Source organism: Geotrypetes seraphini, chromosome 2, assembly GCF_902459505.1.
Source record: "Geotrypetes seraphini chromosome 2, aGeoSer1.1, whole genome shotgun sequence".
Taxonomy (NCBI): Eukaryota; Metazoa; Chordata; class Amphibia; order Gymnophiona; family Dermophiidae; genus Geotrypetes; species Geotrypetes seraphini.
In genome coordinates, this window is record NC_047085.1 from 340,980,293 (window position 1) to 340,997,991 (window position 17,699).

At 44.0% G+C, this 17,699-nt stretch overlaps 1 protein-coding gene and 1 long non-coding RNA gene across 4 annotated transcripts in view; one reads left to right on the top strand and one right to left on the bottom strand.

Annotated features, from left to right (window-relative positions):
* Positions 1 to 17,699, bottom strand: part of TPK1 (thiamin pyrophosphokinase 1) — a 412,744-nt gene that overhangs the window by 273,494 nt on the left and 121,551 nt on the right. The window lies entirely within an intron of this gene.
* Positions 6,852 to 17,699, top strand: part of LOC117353862 — a 115,366-nt gene continuing 104,518 nt past the window's right edge. For both annotated transcript variants that reach the window (XR_004538048.1, XR_004538049.1), the window contains exon 1: positions 6,852 to 7,099. This is a non-coding gene — a long non-coding RNA (uncharacterized LOC117353862). The remainder of the gene's footprint in view (positions 7,100 to 17,699) is intronic.

Genomic DNA, 17,699 nt, shown 5'->3' on the forward strand with positions numbered 1-17,699 from the left:
TTGCCCGTAGCACGCTTCATTCACTAAATGTTGGTAAGTGGAGAAATGTTTGGATGGTATATGAGTGTGGTTTGAAAAGTTTGGTAAAAACGCAAGTTAAACAACGTAGTCTCCATCGAGGGCTATATGCCTAGTCCAGCAAGTTTTTTGTAAGCTATTTTCCCGATGATATGAAAAAATTGGAAACTTGCTGGACTAAGTGCATAGCCCTGAAAGGAGACGATGGGATCCTTTTACTAAGGCGCGCTAATCGATTTAGTGCACACTAAAGGTTAGCATGCACTAAATGCTAAGGCACCCATTATATTCTATGTGCTAAATCGATTAGCGCACACTAAATCAGTTAGAGCGCCTTAGTGAAAGGACCCCTATGTTATTTCATTTGATATTTTACCAAACTTTACGAACTACCCTCGTATCCTGACGTTTTTTTGGATATAAGATTTTAAATAAAATATCACATAAAAATTGTAGTTTAATGTTCTATTTGCCAGCATAGAGCTTTGGAATACTCTACATCCAAACTTATCTAGAGGTCTGCCTGTTCCTGCACAGGAAGGAGTACTGGCATAAGTTCTGGTACTGTTTGTCCTTTTCAAGGCGGACTCCACCACTAGAGATTGTGTTGGAATTCTGGTTTGTCAAAGCCAGGGCAAGACTGGATCCTGTAAAGCAGTGTTTCTCAACCTTTTCAAGCCAAGTACCCCCTAAGCCAGGGGTAGGGAACTCCGGTCCTCGAGAGCCGTATTCCAGTCGGGATTTCAGGATCTCCCCAATAAATATGCATTGAAAGCAGTGCATGCAAATAGATCTCATGTATATTCATTGGGGAAATCCTGAAAACCTGACTGGAATACGGCTCTCGAGGACCGGAGTTCCCTACCCCTGCCCTAAGCCAACAAATACCAACCAAGTACCCCTGGCCAAACTCTGCCCCAGACTCGCCCAAACTCTGCCCCTGACCCCACCCCCAGAATAATAATACTAATTGTAATGCCTTTTCTTCCATTCATTTTTCATATACACACAATATAATTTTATTAATACATAATGCTAACCACAAAATTTTTTAAAAAATACAAAGCACACTGTATGCATAGAAAATGTTAATTATCATTTATATTCAGCAGGTTTTCAAAGATGTCAAGGTAGATGACTTTAAAATATGCAATGTAACCTCAGTAACAAATATAGAAAAATAGACAAATATAGTGCAAAATATAGTCAGCAGATATAAACTCTCAAACTGACATATTTTGATCACTAAATTGAAAATTTTTCCTACCTTTGTTTTCTGGTGATTTCATGAGTCTCCTTCCTTCCTTTCTTTCTTTCTTCGCTCAGGCCCTTTCTATTCCCTCCCTCCCATGTTCCAAGTTAGTTCCCCTTTCCTCCCTCCCTCCTTCCTATGTCCCGTTAGTGCCCCCTTCCTCCCTCCCTCCGAAGCCACACCGAAGCATGCTTGCCTCCCAAGCTGACCCACCGCCACCCATCATGCACCAGCTGCATTTAATTACTTCCCGCCCTCCCCTGAAGCCGTGCTGAAGCCTGCCGCCTGCCTCCAAGCCGACCCACCGTTGATTCCTCCTCCCCCCTCCCGGTCTGCCACCACCGCCGCTCGCCACCTGCTACATATATTTACAGCCCCGCTGGTGCCACAACTACAGGAAGGGAAGAGCCAGGCGCGATCAGCGATTGCATGCCGCCGGCCCACAAGCCCCCCCCCCCCCCCCGACATCAATTCTGATGTCGGAGAGAAGGTCCAGGCCAGCCAATCCCAGATCTTTTCTCCGACATCAGAATTGACATCGAGGGAAGGCTTGTGGGCCAGTGGCGTGCAATCGCTGCACGCGCCTGGCCCTTCCTGTAGTTGCAGTACCAGCAGGGCTGTAAGTAAATGTAGCGGGAGAATGGCAGTGGTGGCAGGCGGGCATGCGGTGAGCAGACGGATGGGCAGGCGAGGGGCAGTCAATCCGCGTACCCCAAACGAGCGGCCCACATACACCCTGGGGCACACATACTGCACATTGAGAAACCCTGCTGTAAAGAGTGTGCATTTTATGTGAAGTCACTAAGATGGAAAGTGGAAATTCCCAGTTCTTAAATAAAGTCTCTTTCATGAGATTATGGAGAGGAACCTTAATGCAGGCTTTAGACCACTCTTTGTAGTCGTGCATCCATGAGATCTCCTCTAGGCTCTGTTTCAGAATCTGTATTTATTATAATAATACAATACAGCTTCTTGTATCCCGTAATTTTCTACATGGAATCAATGTGGCTAACAGCAAGAGAATTTTACATTATTACTCATGATATACAGATGAACAAAGGGGTAAGGACAGAGATGACATTTATTGGCAGAGCTTGCCCCATTTGTTTGATGAACTTCATGAAGGACAGACTCTCTGGGGGAGACCTCTAACATGGCAGTGGAGGAGATAGATCTGAGGGTAAGCCACAAGATTCATCCACTGATAGCTCTGGATAGTCACTGGAAGAGCAGAGAGACAAGTAGGAATCATGCTCCTTGACGTCAGGTCTTGCAAAATGAGAGCATCTTGAAGAGCGTTGAGGTGAGTGCCAAGATGATCATATCAATGTGAGTGTGATGAACGCTTGGAGAAGTGTCGAGAGTGAGATGATGAACTGTGCTCCCCCAACGACGATGCATGCCTCGATGCAGTTGCTTGATGTTCTGGTGTTTGAGCTCGATGCCTCAATGGAGTTTTATAAGTTAGATGTTTCTATGCAGTCACACCGTCATCTGTGTCCCTTGCCTTTCCCATTCATAATTTGGACATTTGAGTTTGTTCAAGGATATTAACACTAAACTATGGTGGCAACTGTATAACTTGGCAGCAAAATTTCAGTGTCCCAAAATGTGTGTTTAGTACTGATTCTGTAATAACACAAAGGACAACTAAGCCATTACAGAATGTTCACTATGAAGCCATTACAGAATGCTCAACTATGAACTACTCTTAACTATTTAAACAAGCACTGTAATATTTTAAATAAATGCTTCCTTAACTAACACCCAAGGGCTGGATGGCTCAGTGGAGATAACTTTATTTCCCCAGTCAATCAGGTTTGAGGACCCACTATTTACTGTATATGAAGACAAACCGTAGACCTCACAGAACACCCTGAAGAAAGCCACAGCAAGATGGCTAAAACGTCAGTTCTACCTACCCAGATGCAACGAGACCCAGACAACTGCAGCAACCATTTCTTGGTCACTAGTTTGAATGGAGTCCAATACGCCAGTAAATGAAAGGCAATAGCATCTGGCCTGTTCAAGAGATGTGAAATTAGCTGGTGATCGTTCAAGTTTTTGTGCCCACACGGATAAAATAGCTCAAAATCATAACTGTCATCCTCAAAACAATAACCTATGTTTTATAATATTAGCCCACTTGTTTATCACCAGGTTGGATCTCTTTCAAAAGCTATTTTGAATTTCCCTAATGTTTGGCATTACTGTGCAACCTGATACTGTAGAACAAAAACAGCTGTCACCAGATGGAGTAAATGAAAATACATTAAGGCAGACCAAGATTTGAAAAAGATTGACAGCATCCACACTGGTGTAACAGACTGAGGAATTCAGCACTAAAGAGTGTTACTGAATCCTCAGTGTGTCACTAGTGTATTAAGAGAGCAGCGCATACTAACTGATATTTTCTGCAGTCAGGAGGTCTGGTATCCTCTGGCTGAACCCTCTGCTTTCCGACATCTGCCAGGATAGAGCTAGTACAGCAATGTCTGGATTGTCAGATAAGTGAAAAGTTGAATAACATGAAAACCAATGGTAATCCCTCAGACAATGCAAGAACAAAGGTAGTAAAAGCAGGGTCCTGGGTCACAATGGTGCTATTTTGCAGTAAAAGAAGAGTCCCCGACCTGAAAAAAAATGGTCTCAGGTGAAAAAGTTCCCTCTGTGCTATGCTGGAAAATGGAAAGAGAAGCTGCACACTTTTTAACAGCGACGTGATGGGGGTGGGGGTCTGTCAGATATGCTGGATGGTTGGATTAGTGAAGATTGTTGGATAATTAAGACTATTGTACCTTCCAAAAAGGAATGGAAAGGTTAAGAACCTGGTAGAACATTGGACATACCTATTATATTCAGTGGGAAGGATCTTGCGGCAAGTTTTAAGTTTCAAGTTTTATTTCACATTTGATGAATCGCCTATTTCAGAGTTCTAAGCGATGTACATAATATAATAAAGAAACTTTAACCTAATTACAATAAAATCAAATTGTGACTCACATGAGAGATAGGAAAGGAGGGTAAAGTTACAATGGGGAAAAGGAAAAAAAACAAAAAACCAGGGAAGAACGAAAGGTAGGGTAAAAATTTATTCAAAGCACTTCTTGCATATTTTTTTGAGCCAAAACAACAATTTAGAGGATTAAAAATTAGTTAATGGCGTCCATAAATTTAATTATAGATCGATTTATGGGATTTATGGGATTTTAAAAGCTTTTTGAATATTAGGATATCACTTTCTATTCTAATATAATGGGGAAGGGAATTCCACCATTGTGGACCTGCAACAGTAAACATATCAGCTCTTCTCGTTCCAATGATTTTTAAAGAAGGCACAGTTAGTAAATTTTGGTTGGATGAGCGACAGAGTCACACCCTCCCCTTCACCCCCGACTATAAAAAAAAACATTTTCTGACCAGAGACGGGTGTCTTAGGTTCCATTTGTCACTGTTGACCAAGGGCTCCTTTTTCAAAGGTGCGCTAGCGGTTTTAATGCCACGCACGCTAGCAGGCGGTAATTTTTCAGCTAGCACGCACTATAGCGCGTGCTAATCCAGTGCGTGCGCTAAAAACGCTAGCGCACCTTTGTAAAAGGAGCCCCAAGTGTAATCTAGGGAGATGCCTGTTTTTAATAAATATGATATTTTGAGAAAATGCTTAGCCTTGCTGAATCATCCATGATCAGCACTAGAGAATGACACGGTGACAAAATTCATCACCGTCCCCATCCCTGCGGATAACCGCGGGAAATCATCTTCATGTCATTTTTAAGGAGAGAGGGAAGAATCATAGTATGAATGGCCACAACCACTGACCCACAAGCTTTGCTTTGAAGAATGCTGGTGTAGAAGGACTGAGGTTGAAATAGACACTACAAAATGACAGTCTCTGGTATCCAGAGCAGATATTGTGATGTCATAATGCCTCATTCCACCAGTGCCTAAGAGCCAATCATATCAGTGATGTCACAATGACTTCATTATCCTTGGCTCACATAAGAATCAGAGTATGAATGGCCACAACCACTGACCCGCAAGCTTTGCTCTGAAGAATGCTGGTGTAGAAGGACTGAGGCTGAAATAGACACTAAAAAATGACATGGGATTATTTCCCGCGGTTATCCGCAGGGACGGGAACGGTGATGAATTTTGTCACCGTGTCATTCTCTAATCAGCACTGAAGAGTGTACTTGTAGTGAGAAGTGAGAGTTTAGAGAAGTATTGCAAACTGTGTGCCCCGGCAGATTCCAGGTGTGCCCCATGATGCCAGCGAGGAGGAGAGAGGCACGTCCTGTAGTCAGTCAGCCGGTGCCTGCGCCTCTCCTCCTCCTCACCTCTCCTTCTGCAGCAGCACCCCCCTCCCCCCCCCCCCACCGGAAGTAACAGGAGGCTCAGGGCCGCAGCTGGAGGACATGTGGGGACGTCGACGTGATGACATCACAATCACGTCAACGTCCACGCATTTACGGATGCCCTACAGCCACAGCCTTGAGATTAGTGCGCCGCAGCTTAAAAAGTTTACGACACACTGGTTTAGAGGGTTTGGGGAGCCCTCTGGATTTTTCTCCAGCAGCAAGTGAGAGACTATTATTGGGAATGAAGTGTGTAGGAATTAGCAAGCCCGTCATGCCCTCTATATCCCTTCTGCTCTTGGGAAAGTAGGAGAAATACAAAAGTATCTGATCTATCTTTTGCAACATCCCAGGCATACTGCCTACCATCTCACAGATCAGAAACAAAAGAAAATACATTAGGGCTGAAGGACCTTTTTGGCAGGAATCCTTACCCCGCTTTGCTGAGATGATTAACAACTCCAGAACTGGTGATATCTAACTTTAACTTGGCTGCTGGTTAAAGAGTAAGTGTAAAGAGCACTGATAACCACCTTGCCTGTGTAATTAACAACTCCAGTGTATAGATTAGAGAATGACACAGGGACATATTTTTCCCCGTCCCCGCAGAAACTCAATTTCCCTGCAAGTTTTGTCGCTGTCCCTGTCCCTGCCCAATTCCTGTATGTTCTGCCTTAAAACGCACAAGCCTCCAACACTTATGATTTTAAAGCGTTGGAGGCTTGTGCAGATGAGTGCCAGAGCTTCCAGGAATGGGGCAGGGACAGGAAAAGAACTTGCAGGGACAGGACGGGATAATGTGTTGCCACGGGGACAGGGAAAAATTCTCTAGTACAGATACCTTGAGACAGAGCTGCATGGATACAAACGTAATGACTTAATACCATTTGGGAGGAAGGAGTGTTTTCTATAAAGTTAAAACCCAAGTTGAACTATCCTGTCGTGATTCAAGTTACTTTTGGTGTGGTGTGAACTTCAAGCAAGTTTTCATTAAAGGTTCTGGTTCAGTTAAAGATTTTGGAGTTGGATGAGTTATTGTGTGGAGTTTATTTGCTAAAGGTCTAAATCTGCTTATTTAGCCTCTTGGTGTGAACCAATCCTGGCACTGTCCCTCAACCCAGAAGTGTGAATTTGTATCCCTGTCCCTACCCCACTAGATTTAGACTAAACATCTGCTTAGCTACAAAAACAACAAGAGGTTATATTGGCTCTCATATGAAGAAACACAATAAATATCACAGTGAAAAGGCTTTTATTTGGGAAGGTGGGGATGTCTAAGTAATATACTCTGCTTCAGAAAGAACAAAGAATGGCAAATAGGATGTGGAATGCAAAATGATCTCATTTGAAGTGCTTTTAATCCAATGAATGTATAGACAACGGGAACTCAAGGCAGCCATTTTGATGACGCCTCTGCATGGGGCAGGAGAAGTAGGAAGATCGTTCCTGCCATGCACCACCGCTAGACCTCCAGGTAAGGACGGGGACAAAGGAGAGAGGTAAGGTCTGGGGACAAAAATCTGGCACAAAAAAAATCGCAAATAACTGAATTCACAAGTGGGGAAACCGAGAATTGGGAGGGGGAGCTGTAGTTTAAAGCAATGTAAATCAAATTGATGAAGCAGTGATGCTAAATGTTAAAGATGGCATATAGCATTAAATAGGATAGAAGTTCTGCATGGAATATTCATGGATAAAAATTTTAAGTGAAGTAGGGGAAAGAAATTAGCAGTGGGAGTACATTGCCATCCAGTTGGTCAGAATGATCAGGCAAGGAAATACTAACAGAAATTAGAGAAGCTAATATACACAAATTTAATTACTCCAATATTACACCGTAACACAGTAAATAATGGCAGAAAAATGGTCCATTCAGTCTGCCCAAGAAGGTGACCCGAGCCTTGCCCACCACTTTGTGTAGCCCAGATCACCCATGTTTAAATACTGGTTGTGAAATCACCACCATGCCAACTATGATGGGGATGATATGTGGTATATTGCCGACAGTATACAACTTGCTAGTCAAGAAGCCTTCTCTTTTCTCCTAAGCTGAAAAGTTCCCTCTACTCGCAGTATGTGACCATAAAATGATCAACACGCTGGAATTGTCAAACCTTCATCTGTCTCTTGCCACATGTGGGACACAGACTGTACAAAAGTCTGTCCGGCATCGAACTCAGCTCCCCCATGTTGAATTTGGCCACTCTTGTCTCTTGCCACAGGCAGGACACAGACCATACAAGTCTGCCTGGCATTGGGCTCAGCTCCCAATATTCTTGCCCAAGGTAACACCTCAACAGCCATGTTGTGTCTTTGGCTAAAAAGATGCCACATAGAACAAAAGAATGTATATGTAAATAGATGCTATAATAGAGCAAGCAGAATGAACTGTTTCTCTAAATTAAAGATTCAGGTTGGGTTTTATATGCCGAATATAATACTACTGTAGAATGATATAGTAAACAAAAAAGGTATGAGTGTAGTAATTGTGTGTGCTCTCTAGATGGCAGCAAACTGGCTACAATAAAACAACATTCATGTGTTTTCTAAGGGCTAAAGGGAATGCAGGAAATTAGGAGATGGAAAAGTGCTGGTTTCAGGCCTGGGTACAGAAACACTGATGTTGAGTCCTCAGAGAAAATGATTTAATTAAACTGGATTTTATCCTTCTGTGAGCTTCAAGAGTAGCAAGTGGAAAGGAAGAGTATGATAATGAAATGTTTTGTAAGAGGGACAGATGATTTATCTTTGAAGGAAACCTAGGTTTCAACTGTCTTTTGCTGCTCTTGTATATATATATATATATATATATATATATATATATATATATATATTGTGAGAAGTATGAAAAAAAAAAAAAACAATGCAAGAAGTGGATAAACAAGTACAAGACCTCCCTTACAAGGTTTAGAGGCCTAAATGTGTGGTGTCTCCAAAAGAAAGTGTAAAGCTGTGGGAAGGTTCTGAACCATTCCACTCGATGCTACATGGTTAGTTTTATTAAGGTGTTTATGTTTAATGAGTTATATAAGAGATCTTATATAGACTGTACATTACCTACCTCAGGTGTATATTGGAATGCTGTTAATGCTGTTCTATACTGTAGTTACTGATCCATGTTTTGTCCAAATTAAAAAAAGAATGTTTTGACAACCATGATACAGATTTTACAGTTTTTCTTGGGAGATAACTGATCTTTAAGTCAATGGGAGCAACTGTTCCCTCAGGAAAGAATCCTGTATGACTGTGAATCTAACTAAGGAAGGGTGCGGAAGAAGACTACAGTACACTTAAAATGTGCACAGAATTCAAATGGTAGCCCATGAACACTTTTCAGGGCAGAAATAATTTTATCCTTAATTTTACAACCTTTAATCTGGGAAGCTACAATTTGCACCAACTGAAGCCTACACATATATTTGAGTAATTGTAGAAGTGAGGCATTGTAATCCTAGATAATCTGTCATATTACCCAAATCATCCTTCTCCAAAAGGATGAAGCTGTTGGATTAACCAACCTGTACACCTGAACGGTCACTAAGACACAATAATCAGAGACTTGAAGAAAGCAACAGGGTTTATTCAGCATATATGCAACTCCTGAGCACCAAGTTGGCAGCTTCAGAAGTCCCGAAACCAGGAAGTTACAGAGATATTTACCGTATTTTCGCGGATATAACGCGCACCTGTGTAAAACGCGCACAGGGGTATAGCGCGCAGAAATCACGATGATATGTACCAAAACTTTTCTATACCGCGCTCAGGCATATAACGCGCATGATGCCCGACGCTCCTTTCGCCCGCCCTGACTTTCCGTGCGCTGTCCCGACTCTCCGTTCACCCCCCCTGACTTCCGTGCACTGCCCTGACTTTCCGTGCGCTGTCCTGACTCTCCGTTCACCCCCCCTGACTTTCCGTGCACTGTCCCCCCTTGAAGTCCTGTCCCCCCTTGAAGGTCTGTCCCCATCCTGAAAGCCTGATGCCCCCCCCCGACGTCCGATACATCCCCCCCCGGCAGGACCACTCGCACCCTCACCCCGAAGGACCGCCGACTCCCCAACAATATCGGGCCAGGAGGGAGCCCAAACCCTCCTGGCCACGGCGACCCCCTAACCCCACCCCGCACTACATTACGGGCAGGAGGGATCCCAGGCCCTCCTGCCCTCGACGCAACCCCCCCCCCCCCCCCACCGCCCGCCCCCCCCCCAAAGACCTCCGCCCGTCCCCCAGCCGACCCGCGACCCCCCTGGCCGACCCCCACGACCCCCCCACCCCCCTTCCCCGTACCTTTGGAAGTTGGCCGGACAGACGGGAGCCAAACCCGCCTGTCCGGCAGGCAGCCAACGAAGGAATGAGGCCGGATTGGCCCATCCGTCCTAAAGCTCCGCCTACTGGTGGGGCCTAAGGCGCGTGGGCCAATCAGAATAGGCCCTGGAGCCTTAGGTCCCACCTGGGGGCGCAGCCTGAGACACATGGTCGGGTTTGGCCCATGTGCCTCAGGCCGCGCCCCCAGGTGGGACCTAAGGCTCCAGGGCCTATTCTGATTGGCCCACGCGCCTTAGGCCCCACCAGTAGGCGGAGCTTTAGGACGGATGGGCCAATCCGGCCTCATTCCTTTGTTGGCTGCCTGCCGGACAGGCGGGTTTGGCTCCCGTCTGTCCGGCCAACTTCCAAAGGTACGGGGAAGGGGGGTGGGGGGGTCGTGGGGGTCGGCCAGGGGGGTCGCGGGTCGGCTGGGGGGGCGGTCGGAGGTTCTTGGGGGGGGGCGGTCGTTGGAGGGAGGGGGGTTTGCGTCGAGGGCAGGAGGGCCTGGGATCCCTCCTGCCCGTAATGTAGTGCGGGGTGGGGTTAGGGGGTCGCCGTGGCCAGGAGGGTTTGGGCTCCCTTCTGGCCCAACTACACAAAGTACGGGGAAGGCGGGTGGGGGTGTCGTGGGGGTCGGCCAGGGGGGTCGCGGGTCGGCTGGGGGACGGGCGGAGGTTCTTGGGGGGGGGCGGTCGTTGGGGGGAGGGGGTTTGCGTCGAGGGCAGGAGGGCCTGGGATCCCTCCTGCCCGTAATGTAGTGCGGGGTGGGGTTAGGGGGTCGCCGTGGCCAGGAGGGTTTGGGCTCCCTCCTGGCCCGATATTGTTGGGGAGTCGGCGGTCCTTCGGGGTGAGGGTGCGAGTGGTCCTGCTGGGGGGGGGATGTATCGGACGTCGGGGAGTCGGCCGGGCAAGAGGGCTTGGGCTCCCTCTTGCTCCGATCGTGGATGCGGGTGCGGGTGGGAGCGCGTGCGAGCGGTCGTTCGGGGTGGGGGTGCGAGCGGTCCTGCTGGGGGGTTGAATCGGGCATCGGGCGGGGTGGGAACTATGTTTAAAAACTTTTCTATACCGCGCTCAGGCATATAACGCGCGAGGGGTATGCGCGGTAGGTAAAATCGCGTATAACGCGCGCGTTATATCCGCGAAAATACGGTATTCATTTTTCTGGCTATACAACTGAATTCTAGAAAAAAACTTTTCATGTGTTAGTTTTCTTAACAATCATTGGTCCTAAGCTCACACTAGCAGGTCACTTATCTAAGCCCTGCAGTTTTTCTGTTACATGTCCAGGAGGGCGGAATACAATATCGTGTATGTTGAGATAACCATAAGAAGCTAAAACACCTAGTGCAGGCAGGCTAGAACATGAGATAAGTTAGGTCTGCAGCTAAACATAATTCAGCATTTTATTAAAAAGAAAACTTAGTTCAACACTCAGGAAAACCAGTTCCAGACTCCTTTACACCAACCAAATTTGGAACTCTTCTGTCAACTCTCCATTATCCCTGTGAAGGGTGCTATAGAACAGTATTTCTCAACTTCTTCAATCCAAGTACCCCTATGTCTAACAAATATCAACCGAAAACCCCCGCCTAAGCTCCACCCCAGACCCCACCCCCATAGTAACAGTACTAACTGTAATGCAATTTCTTCCATCCATTTTTCATATACACACAATATACTTATTAATACAAAATGGTAACCCACAAAATTAAAAGAAAACCCTACAAAACACACTGTACGCAGAGAAAATGTTAATTATCATTATATCCTTTTTTTCTCAAAGAGGTCAAGGCAGATGACTTTAAAATATGCAATGACACCTCAGTAACAACTATAGAAAATAAACAAATATAGTGCAAAATATAGACAGCAGATATAAATTATCAAAACTGACACATTTCAATCACTAAATTGAAAATAAATCATTTTTCCTACCTTTGTTGTCTGGTGATTTCATGAGTTTCTAGTTGCACTTCCTTCTGACTGTGCGTCCAATATTTTTTTTATTTCTATCTCCTGCATGCTTCCTCTCCTCAGGACCTCATTCCCTTCCCCAACCAACATCTCTCTCTGTCCCTCCATGAGTCCAACTTTTCTTCCTCTCTCCTCCACTCCCACTGGCAACATGTCTCCCTCTCTCTCACTGTCTTGTCTCATTCCCTCCCTTGCTGCAAAGGGAATAGAGAAAGAGAGAGATCCAACGTGCATCTCTCCTACTCCCTCTACTGCCACATCCAACATTTCTCCCTCCTTTCCAACAGTCCAACATTTCTTTCTCTCTGCTTCCTTTCCTCCAGTCCTAATTCCCTTCCATAACCAACATCTCTCTCTCCCTCCATGAGTCCAACTTTTTACTCTCTGTCCTCTCCCCCTTCCCCTGAGTGTGAAATTTCTAATTCCCTCCTTTCTACCCTCCTCATCCATATCTCTCCCTCTCTGTCTCTCAATGAGTCCAACTCTTTCTGCCTCCTGCACGCTTTCTCTCTTTCATGGAAGATATGAGACGGCAGAAGGAATGGAAACATACTGCGCCGGCGCCGCATATAGTTTCAAGTTTATTTATGGTTTGATATACCGACCATCACATGTATCTGGAAGGTGTACAATATTAAAAATTAAAAAAATCTAATAAAATTTAAGATTTAGTTGAAATAAAATAAGAGAAGGGTAAAACTAAAACTATGACAAATTAAGACTTATTAGACACGAAAGGTACTGGGGGATAGGGAAGTTTTAGTTACAATGTGTAAATAAAAATAAAATGGAGGGATAGAGGGATAGGGAATAAAGAGAGGGAGACAAGGATGCCGCTTCTTAAAAGGTGTTTTGTTTTTTCTACTTATTGATAGGCATATTTAAAAAGAAATGTTTTAAGATTTGTTTTATATTTATTTAAGGAATTTTCGTTGTGGAGATCAAGTGGCATTGCATTCCAGAGCGAGGGTGCAACTATAGAAAAGATGGAATTTCTAGTATAGTATAGGTCCTTGATTGAGGGTACTGTCAATAGGTTTTGATTCGTAGATCTAAGGACCCTAGAAGGGGTATAGGGAATGAGATATTTGTCTAGGAAAACAGGGAGGTGGGAGGTCTTAATTTTAAAAGTTAGAAAAAGAATTTTGTACGTAGTTCGGTGAGAGTCTGGTAACCAGTGTAACTCTCGAAGATGCGGGGTAACATGATCATATTTTTTGGCCTTATAAATAAGTTTGATTGCGGTATTTTGGATTAGTTGTAGTCTACAGGTTTCTTTTTGAGTTATACCATGGTAAAGAGAGTTGCAATTTTCTATGTGTGAAATGATTAAAGAGTGAATTAGGATTTGGATTGAAGTGGGTTCTAGAACAGAGGTTATGGAATAAATTAAGCAGAGTTTGTAAAAACAGTTTTTAATCAGGGAACTGATTTGGTCTTCGTAGGTAAGATCTTTATCATAGGTGACTCCTAGTAGTTTGAGTTCCATTTGGAGAGGAACTGAATCAATAGATATTTGTGCGATTAAAGCACTGCACAACAAAGTTTTTGCTTCCTGAACACTGCTGGGTGTTTCTTATAGAATTTTGGGTGCTGATCATGAATATTACATCAAAAATTACCCATCACGTACCATTTCAGAGAAATCTTCAATTTTGTCGTGATTTTTTCTTATATTTGGATGCAAACAATTTTTTCTCCCATAAGTGTCTTATCAACAACGGTTTGTGCCGCCTGGGTATGTCCATGCATAAAATCTAGCCAGGTTGGAAGCTGTTTTATGGAAGATGACATCCTGGGCATGTCTGGGCAGGTCTGAACGAGCTTGCGCTGTCTCACCATGCTATAATGGTGGCTTCCATACACCGATCCTGCTCATTTGGTTAATATAGATAGTCCGTGTGTGTATATAGTATCAGTATAGTAAAGTATAGTAGTATAGTAGCTGTAGCAATATAACAGTAAGTAAGCTTGATGCTATAGACGTTTTGGTGTCGGGCAATATGTCTCGTCGGTGTCGTAACAGCCGCGACACATTCTGCTATATCTGTGGGGAATATACACTTACGCCTCAGAGACGTTCGATGACTGCCCTTGTAAAGAAAGCCTATCATCTGTATTTTGGCTGCAAAATAGGTGATCAAGACAAGCAATGGGCGCCTCACATTTGCTGTGCGACATGTGCTGTTAGTCTGAGAGCCTGGCTCAGAGGTACTCGAAAGACGATGCCATTTGCTGTTCCGATGATATGGCGAGAACAGAAAGACCATGTGACGGACTGTTATTTCTGTTTGACTAATGTGTCTGGTTTCTCTGCCAAAAACAAGAAGTCAATTGAATATCCTAATCTGCCTTCAGCAATGAGACCCATGCCACATGATGACAGTCTTCCAGTTCCGAAACCACCAGAGGATTGGACCTTAGACGAACCAGATGAAGAAACTGCAGTGCAGGGTTCTAACAGTGACATTGACCCGGATTTTGAACCATCCTCATCAGGCGATCCACATCTGATAACACAGTCCGAATTGAACGATTTGGTCAGAGATTTGGGTCTGTCAAAAGCAAAAGCTGAGCTGCTAGGTTCGAGACTGCAGGAATGGTGTTTGCTATCACCAGGTACGAAAATTTCTGTGTTTCGAGACCGGCATCATGATATAACCAAATTTTTTGCACAAGTCGACAGTCTCTGTTTCTGTTGTGACATTGAAGGATTGTTCTCGGTCTTTGGTTGTGATCACAACCCGGAAGAGTGGCGTCTTTTCATTGATTCGTCAATGTTAAGCCTGAAAGCTGTTCTGTTGCACAATGGCAACGTTTATCCTTCAGTACCTGTTGGCTATGCAGCACATATGAAAGAAACATATGAGAATATGGAAATGTTACTAAAGTATGTCCAGTATACCAGGTATAACTGGAATATCTGTGGAGACCTCAAAGTCGTTGCTCTGTTACTAGGACTGCAGCTTGGCTATACAAAGTACTGCTGTTTCATCTGCGAATGGGACAGCCGAGACAGAGAGTCGCACTATTCTAGAAAGAACTGGCCACTCCGTAAAAAGTTAGTTCCAGGACAGAAAAATGTAGCACATGAATCGCTTGTTGACCCGACAAAGATATTTTTGCCTCCTCTTCACATTAAACTGGGACTCATGAAGAATTTTGTGAAAGCAATGAACAAGGAAGGGGAAGGTTTTCGTTATTTAAGACAGATGTTCCCAAGAATAACTGATGCCAAGATCAAAGAGGGTATTTTTGTTGGCCCCCAGATCAGACATGTTATGAGTGACAAGCGATTTGAAGATCTGTTAGTTGGGCCGGAAAAAATTGGCTGGAAAGCCTTGAAAGACGTTGTTGACAATTTTCTGGGCAATTACAGAGCCCCAAACTACATTCAGCTGGTAGACAAACTTCTCAAAGCATACAAGAGAATGAAGTGCAATATGTCACTCAAGATTCATTTCCTCCATTCACACTTGGACTTCTTCCCCGCAAATCTCGGTGCTGTGAGTGACGAGCACGGTGAAAGGTTTCATCAAGACATAGCTACGATGGAGAAACGATACCAGGGCAATTGGAATCCGTCAATGCTTGCCGACTATTGTTGGATGCTACAACGTGATGCACCAGACACTGAATATAAAAGAAACTCGGGAGCAAAACACTTTTAATTCTGTTTCATTTAGTCGCTTGTGCGAAACGTAAACTTGACTATATATTTTATTGTCAGTAAACATAAAAATGTCTATTTCTCATAGTTCTTACGTGATGCAGTAAAACCAAAACCATATTTGAGCATACCAAGTTGGTACCTGTCATAATCACCAAAAACTTTTCAGGAATCAAGACTTAACCAAAAAATTGTTGTGCAGTGGAATCTTTATTTTTATAAGGGAATAGAATCCCTCGTGATTTAGCTATGTTTAGTGAGAGTCTGTTAGTTCAGAGCCAAGAGCTGATTTTGTTGAGTTTAAGATTGATTTCTTGAATGTCATTGATATTGGCCGAGTTGAGTGGATAAAGGAGTTGAATGTCATTGGTATAGGCAAATGGGATGAATCCGATAGATTAGGCTAATGTCAAAAGTGGGGCTATATAATGGCAGAAGGAAGTTGGGAGACATACAGCACTGGCGCGGCATACCCCCCACAAACGGCTCACGTACTGTACTGCATGTTGAGAAACACTGCTATAGAACAGTGGTCCCCAACCTTTCTTGCACCAAGGACCAGTTTCATCTGGGGCTAATGGGAGAGAGTGACACCTGAAATATATTCCTTAAGTCCAGTCTACTCCATAATCTCGGTTTGGTTGCTATCACTACAGAAAACCCTGCTACACAAAGATAGGATGTTGGATGGAATCAGGGTTTTCAGTGCTTTTGTTGTGATCTCAGGATATTCCGCCTTGACTTTAATACAGATTGTAGAGAGATTTGACGTTTTCTCAAATATACTTTTAAGGCCATCACTTGCAATCTCGAGCAGTTGATTCTCCTCTAGCACAGACAGAGTTGATGTTCCTGGCTTGTTCACAAATGGGTGGGAAACAAGTGCAGACGAAAGTGGTCACCTTGTAAACTAATGTACAGACAGGTTCCATTTTTAAAACTGTTCTTAAGTTGAATTTGTGGACCATATGACCACAAATGACAACATACATACAAAATGACAACAGATAAAGACCATGTGGCCTATCCAGTCTGCACATCCATGCTATCATCTCTCCTCCTTCAAACCCATTACCTACTCCTCTGATCTGATTCTGACCCACCTACTCAGCGCTCTCTCTCCCACTATTGTCCCCCCTATCTGTTACATCCTCAATCTATCATTCTCCACTGAAATTGTTCCTGATGTTTTCAAATATACCGAAGTTACACCTCTCCTCAAAAAAACACTCATTAAATTCCACATTCCCTTCTAACTATCACCCCATCTCCCTCTTCCCCCTTCTTATCCAAACTACCTGAACATGCTGTTCAGCACTGTTACCTGGACTTCCTTTCATTTCAAGCTATTCTTCATCCACTTCAATCAGAATTTTGTCCACTCCATTTCACGGAAACTGCCCTTGCTAAAGTCTCTAATGACCTGTTCCTAGCCAGATCCAAAGGCCTCTTTATCCTCATCCTTCTGGATCTATCCGCTGCTTTCAATACTGTTGACCACCACCTACTCATTGATACGCTGTCCTCACTGGGATTCCAGGGTCCTGCTCTTTCATGGTTTTCTTCCTATCTCTCCCATCATATTTTCAGTGAATGCAATGGAGGTTCCTCCTCCACTGCTATCTCACTCTCAATCAGTTTACCTCAGGGCTCTGTCTTGGGACCTCTCCTTTTCTCCTTCTATGCACTGATCTTCTCCCATGGTTTTCAGTATCACCTCTTTGCTGATGACACTCAGATCTACCGCTCCACACCAAATACCTCTACAGGAATCCAGACCCGAATCTCAGCCTACCTGTCCAACATTGCTGCTTAGATGTCTCACCACCATCTAAAACTAAATATGGCTAAAACTGAGCTCATAAAGTGATCTATTTCAATGGAGACCAAATCTTCCTGTAGCAGTCCAAATGATGATCTTGAGCAACTAGATGATATTTTGCAATAAGAAAAACATAGTCCCACCAGTGATGGTAAGTAATTGTGGCAGCATTCTTCCAATATAACATTACTACCTTCAAAGCAATAGAAATGAGTATGACAAACAGTTTCTTTTGTTCCACAGACATGTAATTGGGCAATACAGCTGAACAAAATACAATCCATTTGAATGCACATGAAGAAG